A 27,079-nucleotide genomic window follows, 5' to 3' on the forward strand; every position below is an offset into this window, starting at 1 on the left:
TCTTTTCTTTTCTTTTCTTCTTTTCCCAAATGCCTCTGCAGGGCAGTGCTGCTAAGCAAGCGAGTGTGAGACGCAGTTTCCCTTTCCCTTTGCTCAGCCTTAGGGGCTGATAATGCATAGCACAGTATGGGGTGGGGGTGTCCTACTGCTCTGGGGGTGGCTGGGAGCAGCCCTGGGTTGTCCAAGGGGGCAAATGGAGGGCCTATGCACTCCCCATCTGCCTGAGGGAGACAGGCTCGTCTCCAGTGCACCCTCCTTGCAGTGACCGTTCCCAGCCACTCCTGGGTGTAGCACCCTCCCGAAAAGCCAGGATTTGGGGCACCAGCACTCATTTCAATGTGGGTGTCCCATGGGATGCTCTGGTCCTGCTGCTGGGATGGAGCTGAGCGGGCTGCAGGGGTGGAGCTGCACTGGGGGGACCCCAGCCCTGTGACGTGGAGCCCAGCACTTATCAGGGTGCGGGCAGGAGCCCCTGGCAGCTGCTGATAAGATCCCAGAGGAGGGGCTGGCCCCTCCCTGCAGACCGAGGTGCATCCCTGTGCTGTGTGCCTGAGGAACAGCGAGGAGCTGGATCCTGGCTCTGGGGCTGTGCAGACCTTCCAGCCCCTGCAGACAGGTAGGACCCACCATGCTGCCTGTCTGAGTGGGGATGTGGGGCTGTGGGCAGTGAGGCTGGATGGGGCTTAGGCACCACCAGCATGGTAAAGGTTTGCTGGGGGTTTATAGGGCAGAGCCTCTATTTGCACTGTGCACAGGGGAAAGGTGCTCTTGGGGCAGCTCAAGGACACTGGGGAAACTGAGGCAGGAGGGCAGGTCTCCCTTGGCTTTGCTGGTCATGCCAAAGTCCCTGGGCTGGAGTCCCCATCTAGACGTCTGTCCAGGTCTGCTTCGCATTGCCAGTGACTGCAGGCAGGTTTAGCAGACGTCTTGTAGAGGAGAGCTGCAAACCATAGGTAAGGGTTAGCTTAACACTTATGAGACGCCAGAGAACCCCTTGGGGTGCAGGGGGGGGGCCTGCCTGCGCTGGCCAGGCTTGTGCGAGGCGTAAGCCAGGCCAAGCAGTTTTCCTGCACTGTCACAGCCTCCAAATACTTAGCCTGTTTTTCCAGCCCTGGCTGAGGAGGCTGAGCTGCTGACAGTGCCTTCGGGCTGCGGAGAGAAGAGCAAAGCCCTCTCTCCAAGTGCTGTATTTTTAGGCTGTCACCCTGTAACACCCAGCCAGTGAGGGGACAACACTGTGCGGGGGGTCTGGGGGTGCTTGGGGACCCCTTGGAGTCCCTAGGGCAGCCCCCAGCCCCTGCCCGGGTGACAGCTCCCTGCCCTGCAGCTTGGTGGGTTTATTCCCCAAATATACTGGGAACTGCAACAGTGAGCTTATTTTTAAGTGAGTCTAGCATGATTTTAGGGAGGGTGCTTTGAATTTTTAATGCTAGTGGCTTTTGTACCATATATAGGGAGGGGTCTGGCTGCGGGGTCTTCGGGACCTGGTGTGGCTGGAGGTTCTGGTGGGATGGTGCCAATGGTTCAGCTGCAAAGAGGGGAAAATTACGTGTTGGTTTTTCAAAAGAAGTGAGAAAATGTCATCTTTTAGGGAACTGAAACAGCTCAGAAAATCAGGCAATCATTAGAAAAGGGTCAAGCCAACAGGGAGATTCTGTCTGAGGAAGGATTTTTTTCTGCTGCCTTCTGGCGCTCTTTGAGGCATCCGAAATATTTTGTTCAAGTGGAAGAAATCCTCTAAGTAAAGGTGCTGTTTCTGGTCATAGAGCCACGCTGGGAGGGGCCGAGCCTTTGGGAAGGGGCGGGGGGGTGGGGGGAAGAGAAAAAAACCCACTCTGTTGCAGTTTCACCCCAGCATATCTGGCAAAATCAGCACCAGCATCTTGTGGGGTCACAGCTCTGCATCCCTACCCTGTCTTGCTTTTCCCAGCAATATCAAATAACCAGGATGACACCGAGTCCAGCTGGGTCCTGGGGCACCCAGGGAACAGCTATGACACCCCAGTGTCAACTATACAGCCCTGCAAACCCAGCCCAAGCTCATGTTTAAACCCCGGTGCCTGGTTGATGCATCAGCAATTGCAAACCCATCGGGCATGGCCACCTGTTTGCAATGCCTGAGCAAGCAGCGCCTAGTGTGAGCCAAAGCCTTGCGATGGCTTTCCTGGCTCTAGGTGCCATGGGGCAGGTGGAAGGAGGGCTGTGAGTGCAGGGCTGTGTTGCAGCAGCGGCCAGGGGACTCAGGCAGCCAAGGCCGGGAGGGGTTTTGGCTTGGACAGGGCTCCCAACAGCTGGCTGGAGCTGGGTACATTGCTCACCTGCAAGGTGCGTTGCCTGCTTTTGGGGTGGCTGGCAGCAGCCCGAGCTCCAGCACCCCTCTGTACCAGCCCAGCATCCCTGGTGCAGCAAGGTTTTCTCCCCTGGAGAGGTTTGCAGCTTGGTGCCCATTGCATTGCCTGTCCTGCAGCAAGGAAGGGAAAATATCTTTTTGCATTACTTTCTATTGTTTCTGCCGGTCCCCTGCTGTGTTTGCAAGATGTGGAGTGACCCGCTCTGGGTGGGATGGCTGCTCCGTGCCCCTCATCCACCCCATCTTTGCTGCTGCTCTGCCCCGCTCCTCTGGCGAGGCCCTATTTAAGTACCTCCCTGCAGGCATGTGTGCATGTTATATCCTCATGCTAAAGCAGAGAGAAGAGGGTGCTCATAGACCTAAGGGCTGCCCAGGATGTGGCAGCTCCTCCTTCCCCAGGGTGCAGCCCAGGGGGGAGCTGGTGCCTGGAGCTAGTGCTGCCCTGAGCCTCGCTCGGTGAGCTGCAAAGCAGGAAGGCTCTTGAAAGTGTTATTTTTAATCCCTTATTTTTCCCCTACAGTCTTGCAAAGCTTGGCCTTAGCAGCAAGTCTGGTTTGGGCTCCAATTTTTCCTCCCCAGTTCCCCAGATTTATTTTAAATCCACAAAGGATTTACCGTGGGCACCCAGTGCTTCCCATGCTTCTCCCAACAGATGGCGAGGACACCCAGGAAGGACTAGTCGCTTGCTTTATTTTTTCCCCTATTTTTCTGCTACAGCATCAAACAACTCGGGGATGAGCTGGTGCCGTGGGCCTCCTTTAACTCATTGCCTGGGTCATTGTATCAGTTTAACCCCCTTCCTTTTTTCAGGTGGTCACAATTATAAACCAATAAATTCCTCACCCTGTGTTTAACCAAGGCCTGCAATTTGTACGCATATATATAATTTATCGTCGGTTTTCATTGTCTGTCTTGCAGGGCAGAAGGCGTGTTAATAATCTCCCTACCTACAGCTGGTAGTTATGATCCCAATGTATGCAATTTTTTTGCACAATTGCCCTCAATTTAAAAACATAACGTGTTAACGGTGGTTAAAATGCAGCAATGCAATGGGAAAATAATAATAATAATCGCGGGCTGTGCTGAATGTGTACTTTAAGGCTGATGGAGTCCCAAGTGCTTTGCAAAATGGGCAATGCCAAGGCTGAGCTGCTGTGCCGTAATATGGGGAGGGTGCAGCGGCATTGTGCCATGCCGAGGGTTGTCTCTTGCCAAGCCCGGTGCCTGGCCGAGCTGCAGGGGGGATTTGAGCAGCAAGGGAAGTCCTCATCCTGGAAGTCAGATGGGCTGGGGCTCAGCCCAGTTCGTGTGGGGCTGGAGATGAGGGGGAATGTCCGTGCCCTGAGTGTTGGCAGCTCGTTGCGCTACGGCTGCGAGCAGACACCTGGACCCACTACATGGGCTGAAGATGGATAAATTCAGGACGAAAACAAAGCAGCTCTTCAAGGGTGAGGTGGATGTGGAGGTTCAGCTCAAGCACGTGGTGGCAGTGGGTGGAGGTCTCTGACCCAACTTTGCCCAGTGCCCATGTCTGCATGGCTGTGGGCAATCCCACGTGTCTCCCATGGTATCACACATTTCCCACCAGTGAGCAGCTGCCTTGGCAGAGCCTCTGCTGTTGTCACCTGAGACTGCAATGGAGTTGAGCCCTGCAGCCCCAGTGCTCCCAGTCCCTTCCAGGCACTTTCCAGTGGTGGAGCCCCAGAGCCACCCAGGGACACTGGTAAGGGTTTTGCAGGGTGGTGGGTGGGAGGGAAGGACCGGCCCCCCACTTACTGCTTTACCTCATGGGAACAGAATGTGTCCTGCCCATGGAGCCCAAAATATCCCCTGGCACCATCTGCACCCGGCGCCAGCCCTGCTTCTGTGCGTAACCGACACCATGTCCAGTCCCGCTGGGGCTGCCAGCCTGCAGCCCTGCCACCAGGTCACTGCTGTGGGACAGACACCGTCATCGCGGCACACGTGGTGTTGCAGTTTCAGGACGCTGAGCACTGCTTTTGCAGCCATATTTCACCCAGAAATGTGGCTTTGCACCCTGCCAGCACCTAGCCTGTGCACCGAGGTGGGCACCTTTGGGTCCCTGGAGTGCCAGGAGCCATCCTGCTGGTGCCTGGGAGCCAGACTCCCCCCACAAGCCCCTCCAAAATCAGCTCGACCCTTGCAGGCACAGAGGGAAAGCTTCACAGGGTGGGAGTGGATAAGGACCCAGCCCTCTGCTCCTTTGCAGCAGGTAATAAGCTGTTTGCTTTGGATTTAAGAGGGACCATTTGGCTGTCACTGGGAAGCTGACTTGCTGTCCTCACTGGGGACAAACCAGGCTTATCCTGGAGGAGCTGCGGGCCCTGGGCACCGTGGGCTGTAAATCCCAAGTGGCTGCTGGATCATTTTAGTCCTTGAAAAGCAGCCAAGCAGCAGCGATGGCATGGTGGCGTGCGGGGAGGGCTGGGACCAGAGGCAGCCCTAATTCACAATGTGTCCCCGAGCTGCTGTCACCTCCTTCGCCCCGGGTTCCGGGGTGCCATCCTGCACCTCAGCTCTGCACCAGCCGGGAGACGAAGCACCCCGATGGGTGCAAAGGGATCCCCATCACATGCCCGTGCAATAGAGGGGAACAAATCAGCTCCACAAGCACCGCTGCCGCTCAGCCCTCAGCCCGCTATTTATTTGCCTGGCATTAGCTTTGCAGCCCAAACGATCTCCGGCCGAGCGGCGGTTCCCAGCCCCTGCCCGGGGGCACCTTTCCACGGCCGGGCGGGACCAGCCCGGGGCTGGCGGAGCCGGGGCTGGCTGCTCCCCGCCGCTCCCGGCTTTCCTGGGGCGGCAGCGCCGCTCGCTGGGAGCCGGCAGCAACGCTGGGAGCCGCCCGCTGGAAACCAGCCCCGTTGCAAACCTTCCCCACTGTAAACCCTCCCCACTGCAAGCCATCTCGCCATGTCCCTGCTGCAAAGCTTCCCCGCTGCAAACCATCCTCACATCTCTGCTGCAAACCTGCCCTGTGTCCCTGCTGCAAGCCCTGCTGCAAAGCTTCCCCACAGCCTCACTGCTGGCCCCACTGTCAACCCTCCCTGTGTCCTTGTTGCCAACCCCACTGCAAATTGTCCCCATGTCCCTGCTGCCAGCCCCACTGCCAACCCTGCTCATCTTGCTGCCAGCTCCACTGGGAAAGACACCCTGCATCCCATTTTCTTGCTGAGTGGCTGGCTTACAGGACATCAGGGGACAAGGGCACACCCCAGAAAATAGAAAATGCAAGTTGCATTCTTCCCTCTCCCACGTGGGATTTGGAGCATCCCCATCCCTCCCAAGAGATCAGCAAGAGCTGGCTGTCCACCCTCAGTGTGGTGGGTCTCAGACCCTGTCCCCAGCACTCTCCCCGTGCCGCAGTCATTGCACAAAGCAGGGAGCAGAGCCAGGATCATGGCCGGGACCTGAGCCTGCCCCTGCCCAACAGCTGCTCTGAGCACCAGGCAGCTGCTCTGCCCGCAGCCTGTCTGGATGGTAGCAGAGGGAAATGCCCCATATTCCTCCCTTCCCACCAGGCAGAGAGGTTGCGGTACTCCCTGGGGACATGGGGAAAGCATGTCCTCCAAGGGCAGGAAGCTGAATGCATGAAATGGATGCTCTTATCTAAAAACACCTGGAAGGGGAGTGGGGGGCTGGCAAGCAAAGGTGCTGGGCAGCACAGAGCCCCAGCTGGGCTTCACTGCTCCCTGCAGGGGCCGGTTGCATTCAAGCAGGCTCCACAGCACACAGCGCTTTATAGGAGCAAAGCCTTTTCCTCTCATTATTTTCCTGACACCTCGAAGAGATCCCTCTAACCACCCAGGGGCTTTGGAGAGGAGGGTTTGACATCCAAAGTAGTTTTTAGCAGCTCCTGTGGGCTGGAGGTGGGCTGTCACAGCAGCCTGTGCCTTGCTGGAGCCAGGACACAGCCCTTCAGCTCAGATTTTGCTCCTGCAAGGATGCTGCTCAGCATCCAGGAGCTGTCATGGGGGTTTGTGCCACCTTCCCCTGACCCCCTCGCAGGATAGCGCCTCTGCTGTTTAATCACCCACTGGATGGGCTCTGAGCACAACTCATAAAATACGGGTGGTCTTTAGCTGCTAATGCCAGCCAGCCCCTGATGTGACTGAGGAAGGGGAGGGGACCTGGTGGCTCCGAGCACAGCACCCCAGGGTGGGCTCATCGCCCCCCCACGGCACCTTTGCAGCAGCGGGTGGCTCACCCACGAGTCGCCCAGGGACGAGGACACAAGGGTTTTCCCCGTGTGACAGACCAGTTTGGCATCATTGCCATCCATGTGTGCATGGGACACTGCTCGTGCCAGTGCTGGGAAAGGTGCACTGTCCGGTGGCGGCTTCTCTGGCCAATAAAAATCGCTGTTCCTGGCTGAGACATTGGAGGAAGCTCCTTGTAAGCGCTGGCTTTGCCTTGCTAGTTCTCCAAGGTGGTTTCTTCAGGGTTTAGAGGCCCTGGAGCAGGAACCGTGGGAGGAGGAAGGACAGGCGTGGAGGGAGGATTGATGGATGTCCCTGGCCATTCCTGCTGGGACGGCGGGTGAGCTGGTGAGCATCTCACCTCAGTCCTGGCTTGGCTGAAATCAGTAGGACTCCACCATGAGCTGCTTTATCATCCTCCATGTTTAATAAGGGCGGTTTACAGCTTGACCCTCACTCCCAGTTCCATCCCAGGGAGTCGTGATCATCCTCGCCCCATGCCCCATGCCATGAAGCCAAGCTGGCGCAGATGCACAACAGCCATTTCCAGCCACCCTGGTGGCTTCTCGCTCCATGGCTGAAATGGGAACCCCAACCACAACTGAAGGATGAGTCATATTTCCCAGAGCCGGCTACAGAAGAAGGGAATAAAATACATATATTTACACTGAAAAAGGGAAGAGCGAACTCTGGGTCACTTGGTGTGTTTCCAGAGGGGTTTAGCTGAAGCTGTGACACCGAAAGCCTGGGGTTTGTCATGGAGGAAGGTGGTCTGTGTATCATGAGGAAATCGTGGAAGCTGGTGTGGTGCGGTGACCCCCACCTGGATGATGCAGCCAGATGGGGAGAAGCCGCTGAGCATCACGCACCGTCGGAAACTGGAGCTGTGCCGTGTGCTGCAGGAGAGTGGCTGGGAGTGATTTCAGAAATGTGGCACAGAGGAGCCCAAAGGTGGGGGAGAGGGCACCCAGGGAAAGCGGGGGGTGTCATAGGAGATCAGGAATCCCTCGAACAAACCTGCCCTGTCCAGGTAAGCGACCTCCACTCCTGCCCTGGCTGAGCTCTGCAGCACAATCAATCAGGCAGGCAGCTGCCTCCTGCCTGCAGCCCTGCCAGTACCATGTTGTGTGTGCGTGCGGTTGTGCCAGCAGCCCCCCAGGGATGCCGGGGTTTCAGAGGCAAGCATTCCCCTGCCGGGGTGCTAAGGGCTGAATCCACCTCCCAGGTGACCTGGGAACTCAGGCTTCTGTGGGCAAACCCTATCTCTCTTGCGGGGGCATGGGAAAGTGACTTTGGTGCCAACGCTGGTGTGGGGAGATGCTGCGCTGGGAGGGAACAGTCCAGCCAGACAAACAACGTGGCCAGACAAACAACAGCCCGCTGGGGATTGGATGGCATCAAATGAGCACATGGCCGGGCTTCCTGGGCACCGGTGTCTTGCTTATGCCACAGCGCAGCTGGTTGTTAGAAAGTTAGTCTTAAGCTTTGGTGAGGACGAGGTATTTTGTCTTTTTTTCTGGTATAGCAAGTGTCTGTTTCTGTAATTTGATGTATTACAGTGATTGAAAACTTTAATATAAAAATTAATCCAAAGAAAACAGGGGTTTGTTGACGATTGAGCTTTCACTGGAGAGAATGGAAATTAAATATATAGATATATTAGAAAAAAATATATATTCTCTTGTTTTGCTCAAAGACATTAAATACTCCCTCCCTCCAGCAGGTCAGATCTGAAGCCCCATGTGTGCCCCAGGGGCATTTTAATCTTGATTTTCTGTCCCTGGGCCAGCCGGTGGCCCCATAAAACCCCTCACCCTGTGATTTAGGGCAATCGCCCAATGGGAAAAGGAAGGGGCAGTGGGGTTCAATGCCTCATGGATGTACTGATGGCTCTGCCCCCTCCTCCTCATGCCCTGGCTGTGCCCTGCTGCCTGAGAGCCTGTTTGGGGGACAAGGATGCATCACTGTTTCCCCAGGGCCTCCCATACAAGCTAACTGGAACAATTAGAGAGTAAAATCTTCACCCCACTAATTAGACTCATGCGGAGGTTGGTGACAAACAATGTCGCGTCCCTTTGGAGCTGTGCTATATCTCTGCTGGGGTTGGGGTGCGGGGAGGGGGCCTGCTCCAATGCCCAGCCCAGGTGGGAGATGCCTTTTGTGGGGTTTTTCTCTTGCCCATCATCCCTGGCTCACCCCACACCTCACCCCCACTCTCCCCACTGCCCCCCAATACCCCACCCCATGGCACCCCATTGACACACCGGCACCAGCTTCCCCCAGCCCCGAAACCCTCCATGTGATGCCCTAACTGATGCCAAGTCCCCACCTGGCAGTACCCCATATCCCACCTGGCCCCCAATCCCCACCCCACAGCACCCTGCTCTCTGACTGACCCCCAAACCCTGCGTCACCCCAAATCCCTCCATCTGCAGTGCTGCAGTAACTGGCCCAAGACCCCACAGAACGCCAGCACCCTCTTGGCCCCCAGGTCCCCCAACCCCAAGTCCCACAGCACCCGGTTACCAACCCCAAATCCTCCTAACCCCAAATCCTTCCTGTCCCCAAATGCCCCCCAGGGCACCCCGTCACCCCCTGACCCCAAAGCCTCACCCCACGTCCCCAGCACCCCATCACCCCCCACCCCAAACACCCACAGTCCCTCTCACCCCAACCCCAAAGCCCCACCTCAGCCCTCTCAGCACCCTATCAATCACCCCCCATCCCAACCCCCCCATCATCCCACCACCCCCACCCGAAATCCCCCCGGCCCCCCCGACCCCGCTTCACGTCCCTCCCGCTGCCCCGCTCCGCAGCGAGGGGGCGTGTCCTGCCGCCGGAGGCGTGGCGTGCCACGAGGGGGCGTGGCCTCCCGGCGGGCGGACTACAACTCCCGGCATGCTCCGCGGGCCCCTTCCCCCTGAGGTTTCCGGCGGGGCCGGCCCGGGAGCGGCGGAGGGAGCCGGCGGCCGCGGGCAGCAGGTGAGGGCGGGCGGCCCGGGGGAGCCCCGCCGGGGGGTGGCCAGGCCCGGTCCCTCTCCCCGCCGGCAGCGCTCCGGGTGTGGGGCGGCTGCGAAGGGTGTCGAGGGATGAGAGGGGCCTGTGGGGGTGCCGGGGGGGGCTGGTGCGGGGTGAGCGTGGTCAGTGAGGAGAAGCGGGGGGGACGGGCGCGAAAGGTCATCTCGGGCCGCGCTCTGCCCGCCCGGCCCGGCGGGGACCCCCGGAGCTCCCCGGAGGCTGGGGCTCTGCCCGCGGGGCTGGCTCTGCAGGCGGGCCGGGCCGGGCCTCCCGCGGCCGGGGGCTTCCTCGGCGGGGAGACGCGGCCGGGAGCCGGCTCCCAGCTCAAGCTCATGCCATAAACCTCTTTAAAACGAAACAAGCGGCAGCGCACCGGCCGGAGCTTCAGTTTCTGTGCACTGCTGTCCTCTGAAGGGCTTGGGCTGTGAGTAAAAGTAAAACCTGTTTTTTCATCTGTGTTGCCGTCCCGTTGCTTTCTGTGAGAGCACTTTCATCCTTTTTTAAGTTCTCTCTGAGGCAGCCCCTTTGGTATTTTGTTGTTTGATCTGTTCTGTCTTAATGTTGGCTGAAATTTGAAACGTCCCTGCTGTGCTTTCTTGTTTAATTGTTCTTTCCTTCTCTTTGCGTGCAGATGAATTATTTACCTCTTTGCCTTGCGTTGGGTTGTGTTTGTCCAGGTGAAGGTAGGCGAGGGCTTGGTGCCTCTCTCTGGGGCTGAAGGTACTGAAAAAAAGCGAGTGATGTGACAAGGTGCTTGATTGAGGCTGAAATAAAGTAAAAAGCTCCTCTTCTCAAATGTTAAGATGTTTAAATGTTGCTTCCACAAGCCTAGAGAGAGAGGTGGGAAGCTTGTGATTGCTCCTGTAATGTGTAAAGAAACCTTGAATTCTACAGGAGTAAGTTTTAAACTTTTTAAAAACATGAACATCAGCAAGTCCTGGGCAGAATCAGGTTTGCTCGCAAAGGGGAATGATGCAGTTTTCAGTGGTCCCTTCTTGGTGGGTAAAGGATCGGTTCGGCTGAATTAGCTTGATGTGCTAGTGTTGTAGAAGTTGCATGGGAGTGTACTAAATTCCTCTGTCTGCTATGATTTCAGTATAAATGCCTGTTGCTCTTCAAGCATACTGTTTAAATTAAGCCAAATTACTTTTAAGAGTAGACAAGGCCTAAAATTGTAACTTTACGTAGTTTAAATTCCTTTTCAAATGAGAGTGCAAAAAAGGGGGAAATAAAGCCAAAATGAGGCCACTTATGAGGGAACCTGGTTGGCACACAGTTACGCCAATCGAAGTTAACACCTTGGATGGTGATGGTAACAAACCCATTTTCCCATTCAGAGTAGGTTTAAACTTGTTCTTCCCAACAGTGCTGGAAATGACTGCGCTGGTCTGTCCTAAATTAGTGTGGTTTCAAGTGTGTCAGCTTGTCCTTTCACAGGGCTGGCTTTGTTATCTGATAATATCTCAAAGGATGTTTTTGTAAGGAATGTTTCCTTTCTGGACTACCAAGGAATGGCTGGATGAGCTGTGTCTGAGGCACAGAGCACCCTCAAAAGTTCTGGAAGATGGGGAGGGGAAGTCCTCTTGGGAGTACGGGACAGTGCAGGGAGGCTGCCACGAACAAGGGGAATGTGATTGCATCCTTGTTTTCATGCCGCTGGATCAGTAATCTGTGATTATGCAGCCTTCTACTTCATTCAATCACTGGTTAATTTGATTTCCAGTTTAATTTGATGACAGTTTTGAGAGCCAAATCACTTGTATTTAAACAAATGGCTTCTATTTTGATCAAATTTCATTGTGTTTGGCATGTGTTGGGGCATTATATGTATTAAAAATCACTGACACTGCAGTTCCTGCAGGTCTATTAGTTGGTGATGAATATTCAGTTATGAGCTGTACAAAACCTGTGTCTGGCAGGGAGTGGGAGAGGGGAGGCTTAAAGCAAAACCCACGCAATGGTGGAAGTTGCACTGATGTTAGTTTTTTGTCACTGGTCTAAGCAATGCCATGCATGAAGCAAGTTGCAGATATCCTTGGGGTCATCTGCGTCACCTCAAAAAATGTTCATTTTTCAGGCAAAACCAGAACTTTGGGCTACAGGGAGTGCAAGGAAGCTGGTACGACTGTTGCGGGCAAAGATGTCATCTTGTTCTTGCTTCCATTAAAGGTGGGAGTGGAGCGTGTGTAGTGAAGAGATGCTCCATGTCATTCAGAATTGGTTCCCTAATTTTGTTTAGTTGGGATTTTCTGTATACAAGTGCCGTGTGAGAATGCTTTTTGTGCTGGTGGGTTTGGAGCCCATGGAAAGCTAATGGATGTGCGACTGCGGCAGCATTAGGCCTTGGCTTTGTGTCGAGGGGAAAAAAGTCCTTTCAGAGATCTATTTTTATCATTTAATTAGTAGCTCTTGCTGCCTTGTCAGTGCTGTGGTGGTAACTATTTCCAGTTCTTTTCTGCACAGTGGGGTCACGTATTAGTCAGGCAGTGAATGCACCAGCCAGCAGTCATACCCTTGGCTGGCTCTGGCTGGGGGTTTTTAACTCCTTCCAAACTGTGCCCTCAAATCCAAGGGCAGATTCCAGGTGAGGAGTCAGCATATAGATATACAGAATTTTGTCAATCTTCAGCTGAGGGTCTCAAAGTGCTTTCCAAATGGTGACTGTCCTTAATTTTTCTCTGCCCCAGAGGACTTTTTGTATCTCATAAGGAACTGGGGTGTGGAGGTTGGTGTGATTTGCTGATGGCTGGGTGACAGGCTTGAGATCATAGGTAAAAGACTGCAGATTTCCTGATTCTGGTTCCTATCTGCTGGTTTTGAATGACTCGGGTCAATCTTTTGGAGTTGGAAGGTGACCATGCAAAACCTCTAGCGATGACTATGTGTTGGTATTTAGGCTCCTTGCAAATCAGGAATTGCTGTTTTCCTGATTTCTAAATGACGAAGCTGTTAATCTACAGATACTCTTTCTTGTGTTGCCGGTTCTACTGCTTGTGGTGTCGACTTGTTTTTGATTATCAACTGAGCTGAGATATGGAGGTGAGAGGCAGCTTTCGTCCCCAGCTACAGCCTGGTTGTCACACTGTTTGAATTTCTTTGTTTACTGATGACTGTATGCTCTTTCCACTGGGGAAGGGATGGGGGAGGGAGGACTAATTATCTCCAGAGAGTGGCTTTTAATGCTATTGGTCAAAGGACCAGGCTTCATCTCCTAACTGAATGAATTGTGTGAAATAACATGAAGCACTGGTGGCAAGGATATGAAAATTGAGAGCGGTCCAAATGATTTCTCTGCTGAATCCTGGAAATAGATCCCCCCCAAGCTGTTGGCTAGCAGCAGCAATCTGCGGAGGGGGGAATGGGTAAACAGATTGTTAACTTTATTCTTTTGTGTTTGTGCTTTTGGCATGCTGATTACAAAACACAGTTAAGAATTGCTTACCTACCAGCTGCACAGCTAAGTTCAGAAGTCATGATGGGCAGTGCATTATCACGAACTAATTAACCATGTCTGCTGAATGTCATGGGGCAAAATAAGGTGCATACTGATGAGGGCGATTTGTACAAGTCTGGCACTTCTCTAGCTCCTGCACTAAGCTCCTAGTCTACTCCAGCTGTGTGCCTTTTGAAACAGATTTGGTAAAGATCATTGGACTTTACCAAAGTCTAACGGCACTTAAACTGGAGGGTTTGAACCTTTTCGTTTTGCCAGCTCCAGAAAACTTCTGCTAAAAGTATGAACCTCTTTGCAGACAAGTGAGGTACTGGCAGCCAGGTTTTCCTTTAGTTAACCAGTCCACAAAAGTGAACCCCTTAATTAGAGCTGCATTGCCATAGACTCAGTTGTCTAAAATCCATCAAGATTAATCCCCACCATTGATTTTAAACTGGAGGCAGCCCCGTATGGGCTTCCTTCATTGTCTTATACTTGTCTGCGGGAGGGGTGAATCTCTCTGAATGTGCCTACTTTTCTTCCCTAAAGACAGTTAGCTTTTAAGGGCGCAAGCAAGAAAAAATTGGCCTGAGTCCTACTGAGAAGCCTGAATTTGTAAACTTGGATTAAAGTCTGAGAGGCACTGTCTTGTTTGGTGTCTGCACAGTGTTTAGCACCACAGCGTGCTCAGGGCTCTTGGTGTTACAAACGCCGTGTTGCAGAGGGTGTCTTAGCAAAAAAAAGAGGTTATTGCTAGACATGGCCTTCAGGTAGGAGGTTAGGATCTCAATCTGTGTCTCAGTGGGTTTGCAGAGGCTGTGCTCATGGAAGTGAAGTCTCCAGAGGTGCTTATGGATGGGGGAAAAGCCAAAGGTCATCGCCTTCAGAGAATTTGAGCTTTGTACAAAGCATATAACTGTCTAAGCCAATTTTAAGGGGACTTTGGCAATTGCTGTACTCGCATGCCTTTGTGAAGGTTGTGTTCTCTTGTCTAATTCTTCTCTCCTACTTAAAGTCAAGTCAATAATGTTTATGTCACTGACTAAATTCACTGGTATAGGTCTGGGGTAATCGGCTGTTCTAGCAGTTCCTGCTGGAAGTGTGATTTCTATCAATATTGTTTCAGCCTTGGCAAGAGCTCTCCTGCAGACGTTTAAAAGTGCTGGTGGTGGTATGTTATTGACTACTCTCATCTCCAGAGCTGTCCAAAAGTTTTTGCAGGTTTGGTGTACTGCGAAGATCTGCGGGAATCAGGTTTGTAGGTACAGCTATTACCAGCAAGCCTTCGTGTCCTAGTGCACAAGAGACTTCAGCGGGTTTATGCAGGGATAGAAGCAGGGCCAAGAGGGTTTGGACTGGTCTTTGCTGGCTCAACAGGCTGCCTCAGGTTCTCTGGGAATGTATTTTAAAGCTGCTCTGCTGCAATATTGACAGTGGAAATCTGGATGGACCCACAGAATTTCAGTTACTGATCTGTGCTTCTGTATGGAGTGACCTTGTGCTGCCTATGTTATCTTTATCAGCTGGGACCTAGAAGGGGGAGGATAATAATTACTAAAATAAGTGATAGGCTGTCTGCTTTGTGCTAGCAAGGTTGGTCTTTTATTGTTGGGGATATTAAGTCTAGTCTGTCTGTTGCAAACCAGGTGTAATTTACTGCTAGGTGGGAAACAGCAGAAGTAGAAAAAGGGTTGTTAAGTCCATTTGGGTTTGTTCCCCTGTAAAGCATGTTTGTGTGATGCCAAAAGAGAGAACAAGTAATTAGAAGCAAAGTCTTTTTCACTTATGTTTTTTGATCAGTAGCAGGTGAGAAGTGGCACATGCCCTGCAGGGTCACCAAAACTTCATTTACCTTGTGCTGAGAGTTAAAGTAATGCTTATATCCTGCCCCTAACTTGGATACAGATATCCTGTGTCTCCTGGCTGTGGATCAGGGCCAGAGGTGAGCAAGGTCATAGAATTTTTCATCTTGTACTTCCAAATCAATTTTTAACATACAGTCCCACAATTATTGACAGAAAAAACTGAGATTGTAGGCATGTTTAAACATGGTTTTTCTTGTCTCAGCTGTGCCTTTTTAGAGTAATATCAGCATTTGGTTGGAATTGTCAAGTGAGTGCTGTCAGGCTCTCTTGGCTTGTGCTACTTTACAGCAGTTTTGAAATTAGCTATGGCTTTAGACGATCTGGCTTTTCTGTTACCTGTTCACAACAAAGTGAAGACAGTTAATAGAAGGCCAGCACTGGCAGAGCGGGAAATGAGGAAAATTCATACCTGCTAACTCAGCTTGACACCTAACATTACAAGAAGTGTTTTTTTGCTGTTGTTATTGTTCTGTTTCACTTGTCGTATAAATACTGGATGTTTTTTCTGAATATGAAGATAAATAGGGTTTGCAGGGAGGGAAGTTCCTGGGCTGGAAAACTTCGCTCATGCATGGGCTGCTCAGTTGCTGACATCTCATTACAGGCTGGCTCCTTCCATACCTCACCCAGCAAGGCTGTTATTTAGGAACATTAAGAAAGTATCCAGCTTCTCTGGGGGTGTTGGTGGGCTTACACAGAATGCATCCGGTGGAAAGAAATCTGGGAATTTTCAAGATTAATTTACTAAGCAGGCTTTCTGAGGTGTCTTGAACATGTTGCAGTGCGTGCAGTCTGGTCACCAGCATTAGGCATGCAAAAACCTGTGGGAACACATCAGGCTTGGAAAGTAGAATGAGGGAGTGCTGTGAGACTGCTGGATCTCCAAAATCAATGTGACACTGGTGATTACATTAATCAGTACTATTTCTCATCTGCTTTTAGCTTCAAAATGAAGCCTTCAATCTGTATTCTAATGACTGGGTTCTGTCTACTTATCAGCTAGACTGAGTACAGGGAAAATAAGGATGCTTGGGTGGACAGGAGGCCTAATGTTGCTGCTGTGCTGTTTGATCTCAGGCAAGTCACTTGTTCCTATACCTGTTTCATCCTCCTGTCTATCCTCTCTAAGATTATATGTGCTTAGTGAGGTCGTAGTCATACTCGTGTTCATAGCTAGAGGGATGTATTAATGCATCTCAGCCTTAAGGGCCATAATTAGCAGCCAGGTTATACTGGTCTGGGTCCCATCGTACGACATGTCATACGATGTGTAGATGGGGCTTTTAGTAAATAAATTATGAATAACAGGATGAAGCGTTTGTCTGAGTAGCAGGTATGTGTTGGGTAAGTCCGGCAACGCACACGGGTATTGCTGCTGTGCTCTGCTTGAATCAGCAATGTTCAGGTAGTTGTTTCTTAATTTGCACCATGTCCTATATTTTGTGACATGTAATTTGAAGTTTTAGCTGTGCATTGTTTTTATTTGAATGTTTCTCCAGGTTTCACACTGGACTTTTCTGCCTGTAGATCTTGTTTTCTGTGTTAAGTTCCTTTGCAGGGGAGGATTTTTCAGAGCTTTCCTAGTGTAATAGGAACAAGTTTGCCTTGATTCTTCGGTAAATTACTGCTGCTCTTAGAAAGTGGTATTTATAAAGCTGCTGTGCTGCCTTTCAGTGTGGAAAGGGAGGTGGGGGGAGAAAAGAGCAGAAATCTGTTTCTCCTTTAATATGAAATTGTATAGGTGATGCTCTTGCATGGAGAGAGCAGCAGTTCTTGCATAAACACTGGATATATTAACATTTCTAACTAGTAAATTTATGGATAATATCTTCTTTTGGAGGATTTATTCTGATCTGAGAGCATTAGTCTCTGGGAAAATTAAGCCTCTTTTAAATCCACTTTGTTCAGACTTTAGACTAGGGAACTGCTGGAAAGCCCTGCCATCTTCCTCCAGCTTTTCTGCGGGCTTGATTGGAAATGCTGTGGAGAGAGACACAGCTGGTCCAGAGGCATCTGGGGTTTGATTTTAGGTGCTTTATCCAGTTGTCTCAAAATGGATTTGGAAGCTGTTCGCTCTGTTCCTGTAATGAGTGTGTGCAGCTTTGAGCACTGCCAAAAAAAAGAAAGCCCCTAAACCAAACAACCCAAAAGGTAAGAAAGATTAAATGTTCATGGGAACTGTGAAGTGTCTTAAAGCTGCGTGTCTGCACGATGCTGCAGTTTTGGGATGCTGGGAGGGGCCGTCTTTGGTGACCGAAATGTCAGTCTGCCTGCTAGTGCTGGGCACTTCTATGATTGCCAAGGCGTACCTTCATTTCAGGTAGTTGATTCATGGCCCTGTATACTTAATCATAGTTTCTATAGCAGTTTAATCTTTAACGGGAGGGTGGAGTTCACTTTCAGTTCAATGTGGTTTTTTTTGTGAATATTATGGCTGATTCATTAATGTGTTCTGCTGATCAGAGTAATTTTGCCGCCTGAACATGAGCCAGCAGTGTGCTCAGGTGGCCAAGAGGGCCAATGGCATCCTGGCCTGTATCAAGAATAGTGTGGCCAGCAGGACCAGGGAGGTGATAGTGCCCCTGTACTCGGCACTGGTGAGACCGCACCTTGAGTACTGTGTTCAGTTTTGGGCCCCTCACTACAAGAATGACATTGAGGTGCTGGAGCGTGTCCAGAGGAGGGCAACGAAGTTGGTGAAGGGTCTAGAGCACAAGTCTTATGAGGAGTGGCTGAAGGAACTGGGGTTGTTTAGCCTGGAGAAGAGGAGGCTGAGGGGAGACCTCATTGCTCTCTACAACTACCTGAAAGGAGGTTGTAGTGAGGTTGGCGTTGGTCTCTTCTCCCTAGTAATGAGTGATAGAACGAGAGGAAACTGCCTCAAGCTGCACCAGGGGAGGTTTAGGTTAGATATTAGGAAAAACTTCTTCACTGAGAGGATGGTCAAGCACTGGAACAGGCTGCCCAGGGAAGTGGTTGAGTCTCCATCCCTGGAGGTATTTAAAGAACGGATAGATACGGTGCTCGAAGACATGGTATAGATGGACTTGGCAGTGATAGGTTAATGGTTGGACTCGATGATCTTAAGGGTCTTTTCCAACCTTGACGATTCTATGATTCTATGAATTTTATAGGGGACTAATGTTGGAAGGATATTCTGTGTTTGTGGTGCATGTAATGAGTACTGAAACAGCTCTACCTTTTTTAATAATTGGCATGAGCGTTTCTTTAGGCTTGTTCCTACCATGCTGTGTGGCTGCATTGCGAAGTAAATGCAAAGAGCAGGATTCCTTATGTTGGTGCGAGATGTTTAGCTTACTACCTTTTGATTATCAGCTAAGATAGCAGAACCTGATCATATATGGGCGGATGACAGTGAGTCCTCCTGTGCTATCCACAGATTGTTCCCTCGGGGTTTGACATTATCTGTTGGCTCATAAGTTATTGGGACACTCTTTACAACTGCAGTTTAGTCCTCTCTTACTGGAAGCTCAAATTCTTAGGTATTTCTAAGGTGACTGCCGCAGGAAGCTGTTCAAGCCTTCATTCTTAATGCCAGCAGCATGGGTTTTGATTTGCATAATCAAGATAATGTGGTGGCTAGTGTTTCTTTGTGTATTTAAAGCCACTTGTTGGCTTGTCCTATAAAAATATGGTGCATTCTTCAACTTAAAGCACAACATGGATCTTGGGGAAGTGCATTAGCTGAATGGGTCCTCAGTGGGCAGCACTTCTGGGATGGCTGGCCATGCTGCTAATGAGTTGGGATCAACAAAGCCTCATCTGAAGTTGGTGTTAGTGGTTGCTCTTGGGAAAGCATGACGGCTTGTGCTGTTGTTTGCCTGCATTGATCATCCACTCTGTTCATCCTTGCACCACTTTTGAGCATGAACACTTTAAAAGCAAGTAAAGTTTTCTCATCCAAAATTCTGGTTCTGATATGGCATGTGAGTTACCGCTGATGATGAGGGCAGTTGAAATAGGAGTCTGTTGGGAATGGATTTGTATCTGCATTAAGCAGAAGGAGAATGTGTTCATTGCCAACAGTCTGTCAGGGAGATGCTGGTTAAAAATTGTGCTTAACTTAGTGTGTGCTGGGTTCACCAGCAGCAGACTGACTTTTGTCTGTGTCCCCAAGATGAATCATGTTTGGGGAGAAACTGCTGTTCAGAAATGGCCAATAGAGCAGTTGGGAATGTGGTGCAGGAGGAGCTGGGGTGGCGCATGTCAGCATGCGGCTCGGCTCCATCGGTGATGTTAGTGTCTTGTCTCATCCTCCATGGTGATTATCTCCTGTACTGTTGTAGGTGTCCTTTCCACACCTGTCCCTTGCACTTGGAGATCAGAGAGGCTTTACCTGTTACACAGAGACTTTGCAGGTGAAGTGGAGGTCCTGGATTATTTCTCTTTTCTGTTACAGCGTTGAAGGAAGAAACAGTTTGGTCCTTGCTTTCTGACTGTAGTAGTTGGGACATGAGATCTTCTAAACATGCATTTATGGAGCTTTCTTGCAGTTGCAGGTTTGAGTCTTAAATTCAGTGTCCCACAGGCTCTGTCTTCAAAAAGAATTACTTGCTAAAAGCTGTATTTCTGATGGCTGATACTGAGCTGAGCTGCCTTGCAACTGCTGTTTGACTGTGTTTGAAGTAGCCATTGTGGGGTGAAATGTTTGCTGCCTTTTGGTACAGCCCTTGTCAAATAGTTTCATTCAGTGCACTCAGCTTTTTAACAGATGGGATAGATTTTTTGTGAGCCTGGGCAACCACAGCAATTGTTTTGCAAGGTGAGACATTTCTGTTTTGATGGGCAGAAGAAATAATAATGTTGCGTGATTCATAAGAGTGATGAGTCTTTGGTTTTGGATTGGTGAACCTTTTTTTTTTAAAGGATATTAGCATTTGTCTTCAAAGAAATCTGAGTTGAAAGCCAAAATCTAACAGAAACACTTCCTGAGCAGTGCTCATAGGATGGGTCTCCTGGATAGAGCTCTCGGTATGCTTGAGGGGAAGAACTGGTGCTTAGGCAATGCAACGCGAGCCACACAGCACTGCCTCACAAATTCTTTGCATTGTGCTCGGGGTGTGGAGAGCGAGGGTGGCACCAAGGGCAGCGCTGTGTGGGTGAATGAGGGCTCTGCCTGGATGCGGGTCGCTGCTGTGCTGGCTGCAGCTTCTTGAAGGGCCTGGGAGCTATGGTGGAGCAGATCTGCTCCAGGTCTGCTGGGGAAATGATTAACCACGCTGGGAATCCAGTCCTGTCTATAGCCAGTTTTTCAAATGGAAATGTACTGCAGATGGCCAAATTTGCTGAACAGCACATGGGGACCACAAGCAGGGGAGAAAGGAAGGAGATTTCTGTCTCTGGTGCTTGCTGTACTTGGTGTGCGTTGCAAAGCAGTACAGGAATGGCCTCTCGCACTGATTTTCTGTCTTGGCAAAGGCAGCAGCAAGTATCTCTTTGAATAATCGGCAGTCTCTGGTGGCCAGGTGCTCCATTTGCATAGTGCAGCCCTGTTCCTGCTGAGAATCCAGGTCTAGCCTAAATACCTGCAGACTTGAGGGATTATGGTGTTGGGGGCAGGTCCTGCAGGAGCGAGCAAGGCGGAAGATCGGCTCCCACTTCAGCATTTTTATTGCCTTCTCTCAGGGCTATCGCTTCCTTTGCAAAGGGGTTATTTCCTTCCTGTAACGTGGTATTGAATGGGAGGAGGGTGTGCGAGAAAGTGAAAATCTGTAGTTGTCTGTGGTGATGACTGAGCCATTGCATTTTAAACTTAGTCACATTTACTGTTTCTATCTGGGGACATCTGGGGCAGGTAATGTCAGCTAGATCGCACGACCTGATCTGCCAGTTGAGAGTCCCCAGAAGTCAGAGAGAGTACACATGTGTTTTAGCGGATTGCAAGTTTAATTGGCCTACGTGTGAGTTTGAGCTGGTTTTGTGGCTGGAGGATTGCTGATTTATGTTGTGATCCCTTAACGAAACACCTCTTGTGGAGGCAGACTCTGCCATTAGGCTTTGTGTCTCGGGCTGCTGCAGTACAAAGGCTTTGCTGGCTGTGGAGCGGGCTTTCTGTGCTGTGTGTGCCTCTTGTGTCCATCTGTCTGCGCTGGCTGAGGGAGAGCTGGAATTTGGAAATGCTTTTAATTGTGTGAGGGAGCAGGTGGCTTTCCATTGCATGGGTTTACAATGAATTGTTTATTTCGGTGTAGACTGGAGTAGGGTTTTGTTGCTGTCTGTTGTTCCAAGAAAATGGGAGAAATAAGGGGCAGAAAGGGTGGAACTGGTTGAACTGGAATTCCGGATCATGCCTTGGGTTATGAACAGCAAGGTCCCGCTCGTTTCAAAACCTGGGGCTGGCAAATCCTGGTGCATTGGGATCTGTTGGCATTTCAGGCTGTTGCTCTTAAGTGTATCGGAGGAGTTTAATAATAGTTTTGTAGCAGAGATCTCAATCGTATGAGTAAACAAGTCCTGTTTTGTCACAGTATTGGATACTCTGAGAGTATCTAGCATAGATACTCATGGCTTGGTGATCTAACTGGCTCAAACAGCATGGAAAGATAAGGATGGCACCTTTCCGTTGGTGTTTGCTGTGGGAAAAGGAATAGAGGAGTGGGCAGGATCTGATGATTCATGTCTGGTCTTTCAAGCCTGTTTGTGGTGCTGGGAAGCACGACTTGATGCCTTCCTAGCCCAGTCTTATCCCTTCTCTGTGACAGCAGACTGTGCCCTCCAGTGTGAGACCCCTGCTTTGGGTTGCAGCTGTCTAAACACCTAAAACTGCTATAGCTGCGGAAGAAGAGGTCCTGTGTGTTCATTCCCTTCCCTTATACTCAAATAACTGTTTGTGGGCCATGTGACAAACAAATTGAGGAACTGAATTGGATTAAACCCAGCTGTTTCTGCACCAGGCTGGTTTTGACTGGGGTCAGCTGCTTGATGAGTTTCCTGATGCCAGCAGAGAGGAGGGCAGGCAGAGCTGCTCTGTGTGCTGCCAAGTGCCTGTGAAACTACAGCTTTCATTGCCTTCTGCACAGAGCAATTTTGGGGTTCAAGTGCAGTTGCTCCAGCCTGTGTTTGGTGGTTGTGCCTGCATACCCTGACCTGGTGCTTGCCACTGAATTGCTTCCTTGAGGAAGCTTTCAGATTTAGTTGTTTCTCTGGTTTCATTTTCAGTTCAAACTAACCCAAAAAAGCTGTGACGCTGCAGGCGTGGAAGAGCTACGCTGAACTCTACAGGGTTAGCATGGTTTGTTCCTGGGGGGCTTTTCCTCAGGCCTGTTCATTTTTGTGGGAAATGTGTTCTTTCCTTTGGCTCACACAGATGAATGCTTTCTCCTGACAAAAAGCTTATTTTATCCGAAATGCACTACTATGTTATATTTTTGCAAGACATCAGGGAACTTGGGGTGCTTTGGTTCTTTTTGTGGTGTGCTCTCTTTGCTGCAAATACAGGTATGTGACATAAAGACCTCGTTAGTTTGCGCTATGGTAAAAGCTACTCAAAGCTTGACTGTGCAGCAAGATAGTTAATACCCAGACCTAATCCAAGACTGAAAGGAAGTCTTAGTGATGGGGAGGACAGTTGAAGAAATTGGTCACAAATTCCCTTTGGCTGCTGAAACTGGGATGGAGCTAGGAAAGTATTACGGTTGAGTGGTCTGAGCTAGTCCCCGCTGCAGAGCAGTTATAGCTCGGTTCATGGGCTGCCTTTCCCTGGAGCTCCCTGACCCATCTGGAGGGACAGGAGAGGCTGTCGAGAGGTGCAGTTACAGGTTCCAGCAAATAAATTTACAACGAAGCAAGTTAACTGATACTTGGCAGAGCTCCTGCAGCTTTCTGCATGCTCATTCCGTGCTGTTGGGATGCAAGAGTGCAAACCTGTTAGCTTAAGTCCCAGTGAAAGCTTCTGTAGGTTTGTGTTCGATTGTGTGTGGGTGTTTTACAGCTCACTGTATTCTGGGGTAGCTGTTTACTGCTGTTATGCAGCTATTGTGTACCTAAACATTGTTTTTTGTGGACACCTCTTTATGAATTGAACTGTTCCTCAGATGAAGTCATTTAGGAAATCTCCAGTTATAGGCAAACCCCAAAGCTGGCTGACAAATACCCTCTGTGGCCTTCAAATGAATTATGTCATCTGTCCAACTTTGGCTTATGTCAGAGGGGAAAGGATACCTATCAATTTTGAAGATTGCTGTAAGTGTCATTAATTTACAGGGTGAAGCTAGGTCAGATTGGATCAAGCTTCAGTTCCTTTTTACATCATAATAGCTATTCCTCAATACCCTTTTTATTGTAGAACTGAGTTTCCCTTTAATAAACCTGTCACCGTAGGTTGGTGTAATCTGCTCAAACACTTCCTTTGGCCATCTTACTACGAGGTGTCCTTTTAGAGCAGCTTGGCTTGACATTTGGAAGTAAGACGTGATGGTGTGCTGGGCGTTTGCACGCAGCGATGCAATCCCTACATGCAGGGACTGAGCTGCTTATCTCACGTGGCAGAGGTATGCAGCAAGTCTGAATGCGTAGCCTTGCATGCGTGCTGAGTCGCAGTGTACGTGCTGGAGATGACTGCCAGCAGTGGCAAAGTGGTGGGTTTTGTTCCTTAGAAGGGCGTGTTGTGCTGGGGTAGGGACGGAGAGGGCATTCGACTCTGGCTTTCTGTGGACACATCTAACAGGGTTAATTGTTGAACGTGGGTGGGTATGTGTTGTGCCGGCTCTCTGTGGCTAACGACATCTCCTTGGAAGCATGGGCCATGCTGAAAAATCTTCTCCTTAAAGTGGAATATTTCACCACCTGCTACCTTCTATAAGAACTGAATCAAGGTGTGTTTCACATGACTGCTGTCAGCTTTCATTTAAAATGAGTAAGTTTTCCAGCTGAAGGTAAGAATACAATCCTAACATGATTTCAGCATATTTTTTACATTTCCAGAAAAGCTGTCAGCTTATACTCGTGGCTGCCTGATACACATGCAAGTTTCTAACTCCTGGGGCTTACTGAGAACTACCTTTGAAGTCTTAAAAGTGTAGCGAAGCACTTTTTGTTTATTTCTAGTTTATCTGGCTCAGTATGGATTTAGGTCCTGCTAGTGTTGATGTTTTTTCTTAATATGCCTTTTCCATATTACATCTTGTAAGTGATCACATTCTCCTTCAGTTGCACTCCTTTTCATCTATTTTGTTGCTCTGATATAGTTAAGTCCATTCCCAGAAACCTTGTTTAAAATTTGCTGGGAGTGCTAGTGTAGGTGGAGGGAATGGGGGGTACTTTTGTAACCATTCCTCATGCTGGCACCTATCAAAAGGTCTTGTTTGCTGAGCAAACCAGCAGTTTCTGGCTTGTTGATAGCTGTGCTTCGGAGTGTGGGGGGGTCATGGAGTGTGTTAACAAACCTGCTCTGCTGTCCAAGGTCACAGCAGTTAACAGAACAGAAAGGCTGGACCTGGGGTACAAGAGAAGTCACCAGAAAGTCATAGCTTATAGTTCAAGCTGTTCATTTTTTAAGGATTTTTTCCTTATTGGATTTTAATTCTCTTCTGAAGCTCCTAACAGGCTCTCTCTCATATTGGGCTTCTATTATATTACCTTGCGAGGTATATACAGTTCTCGCTCAGCTCTTAGATGGATTTATTCAAGGCAATCCAGAGTTAAGTGATCTGACAAACCACCCAGGTGTGCTGGTTCCTGAGGCAGGGCTGTAAGCTGCTGGACATACCCCAAGCGCTCCTGTCCAAGGCGATGTGTCATGGGTGGGGGACCCTCCCCTTGCGAACCAGGAGCTCACCATGCCAGGTATGCAGACCAGAGAGCCAGCTCCAGTGAGCTTACAGTCAGTACACCCCATCTGAAGGCATTTCCTCAGCTAGCAGCTTCTGTGCCCTGGAAGTGTGTTTGAGACACTTGATGCTTTCTCCTTCCACATCGTATCTGTTCACTGATCTGCTTGTTGCTGTTGAAATTGATTCCTCTTGTTTAATTTTGCACAGTTGGTAGAAAAGCAGTTTTCACTGGGTTGACTTTCTTGGACCAGATCAACTTGCCCGCCTGCAGGGCATGCTGTGAGATTTGCTTGTTCAGTTGGGTATTTTTCTAGCCATTGTTGTGGTGCAAGGTCCTTTTGTGGCTGAAGAGAAGCGGGGATAGTTTGTTGAGCTCTTAAGGCAGCTGAATATGTTGGCTGGAAATTGTCATCTCTAAATTGAGAGTTAGTAGAGTGGCAATGAGAAAATGAGAGCAGGCTGAAAGAAACGTTCCTGTTCATGGTGGAGTTTCAGGAGATAACCACTGCCTTTTTTAAGATTATCCTCCCTGAGGTTTGGGGGAGTGTATCAGTTCAAAACCTCCAGCAGGTCTGAAAGATGAATGACCATGTGTGAATTAGCAATGGAATCGATCCCTATCCGGAAGCATTTGGAAGAGCGTTAGGAAAGGCACAACTTTCCCGAGATAAGAATCAACTTGGAGCATGTTAGGTCAGATTGCTGTAGTAAGCACGATCCTCATGCAAACAATGTTGCTGCTTCATAAACTTTGTGCAGCAATGAGAACTACAAATGATTTTTTTTTTTTAAAGGAAATGTTCTTATTCAGAAACTTTATGGGCTTATTTTCACGGTGGGATGCCTCACTGCCTGTACTTATAAAGAGTTTGCCAGATCAGTCATGGGAATTAATGTCTCTGTTTTCCTAGTTATGGCTGGGGCACCTTTTTATTAAAGCTGGAGCTATGGAACACAAGATGAATAAATTGCCTGGGGAGGGTTTCTTTAAGGAAATTTGATGTCTTAATCACAAGTAATTAGAAATTACTGTAGTGAGACAGTGAAGGAAAAAATAAGGCTACAACTGCATTACAAACTCTACCTGAACTGTTTACTGTTTGGCAAAATCTGAATCAAAAGATTAAGTTTAAGGCTCCTGTAGACACAGTGACGTGATTCCAGAGTGTCCATTCAGAAAGAGATTTAATTGTAAATAGCTGAGCTGTGTCCAGTTAAGGAGTGCTGACTCTACTCTGTACTTTAAGTTGATAAAGACACCTACACAGCACAGGTTTCCTATATCTCATATTTCTTCAAGTGAGAACATTGCATTGCCTTTCAGTATGGAATTTGATTAGAGGCGCCTGTTTTATGCACTCGAACGCGCACTGGTTAAACGCGGGGTTTAATCAGATTGCACGTACCCTGCGGTCTGTTTATCCCAGGAAGCAGTTGGGCATGCGGTGGGGAGCAAACGTGTGAGGTGCCTTGGGAAAGACCCATATGGCGGGACTGCAAATTCAGCTACTGCCTCAACTGCTGCTGGCTTTTTCAGAGCTCAGGTGAGCTTTCTGACAAATTCGTTTTAGTGCTTTGATAATGGCTAAACTCATTCCTGTCGCTGCTTAAAAAGAGGCAAAAAGAAACGCTTTGCAAACTGCCTTTGCGAAGAGTGGCCTCATTTCGGTGAGGAAATGGTGGTTGCAAATGAAATCGTCTATCGAGTCATAATTACAGGGGCATTACCACAGCACTGCAATGTGTACTTGGATACTTTGTTTTCATTGAAAGTTTGACGAAAATGGAAACCACAAAACTAAGGCAAAGGTGGTTTGTATTTTACCCCAGAAGCCAGATGTAAATAAGTAACCCTATTATTACGCGCCTTTTGGGTGCATCTTATAGTGCAATGCAGGCGCAGATTATATATAGCCCAGATGATACGTGCAACCCACAGTCTTCAACTGTGTGCCTTAATGGTAGGTCAAGGATGGAGGTTTTTGTTGCTGATATATCCAAACAAGCCCACTCTTACGCTTCATGGCAGGCAACTATAAGCAGAGGTCTGAGTTCATGTTTTCAGTAGCATTTGTCAGGTTAAAATGGATTTTGTTCATTAGATGCAGTTTTTCTTGGGAGGTCCTGTTGGGTTGTAAAAGCAGCTTTTGCTACTTCAAAAGCTGTAGGCTACCTCGGAAACAGTAAAGCCTTTTCACTGAATCAGTGCTGTGTGCAGTGCTGAGACCTAATGAATGTGATGATTATCTCTGATCAGTCTTTTGTGGCAGAGGTGTGAAATTCTTCACTGGTCTTTGTACAAATTCAAAAAGGCTGGAAAATAATTGTTAAAATTGGGGGGGGGGGGGGAATGTAACTTGATTTGTAGAGTCGATTGCTAGTTGGCAGGTGCATTTATTTCT

General features: G+C 49.5%; 1 protein-coding gene across 6 annotated transcripts in view; it reads left to right on the forward strand.

Moving 5' to 3' along the window:
- The first annotated feature begins 111 nt into the window (after positions 1-111).
- PHACTR4 (phosphatase and actin regulator 4) overlaps positions 112-27,079 on the forward strand; it is a 78,467-nt gene continuing 51,499 nt past the window's right edge. For 4 of the 6 annotated variants that reach the window (XM_082329792.1, XM_082329794.1, XM_082329791.1 and 1 more), the window contains exon 1: positions 112-616. The gene's annotated coding sequence lies outside the window, so the exon portion shown is untranslated. Of the gene's footprint in view, positions 4,074-9,533; positions 9,553-27,079 lie in introns of those variants that run through there. The other 2 variants (XM_082329790.1, XM_082329793.1) reach the window with 2 other exon arrangements.

This window comes from Platalea leucorodia, assembly GCF_965183815.1.
Source record: "Platalea leucorodia genome assembly, chromosome: 18".
NCBI classification, from domain to species: domain Eukaryota; kingdom Metazoa; phylum Chordata; class Aves; order Pelecaniformes; family Threskiornithidae; genus Platalea; species Platalea leucorodia.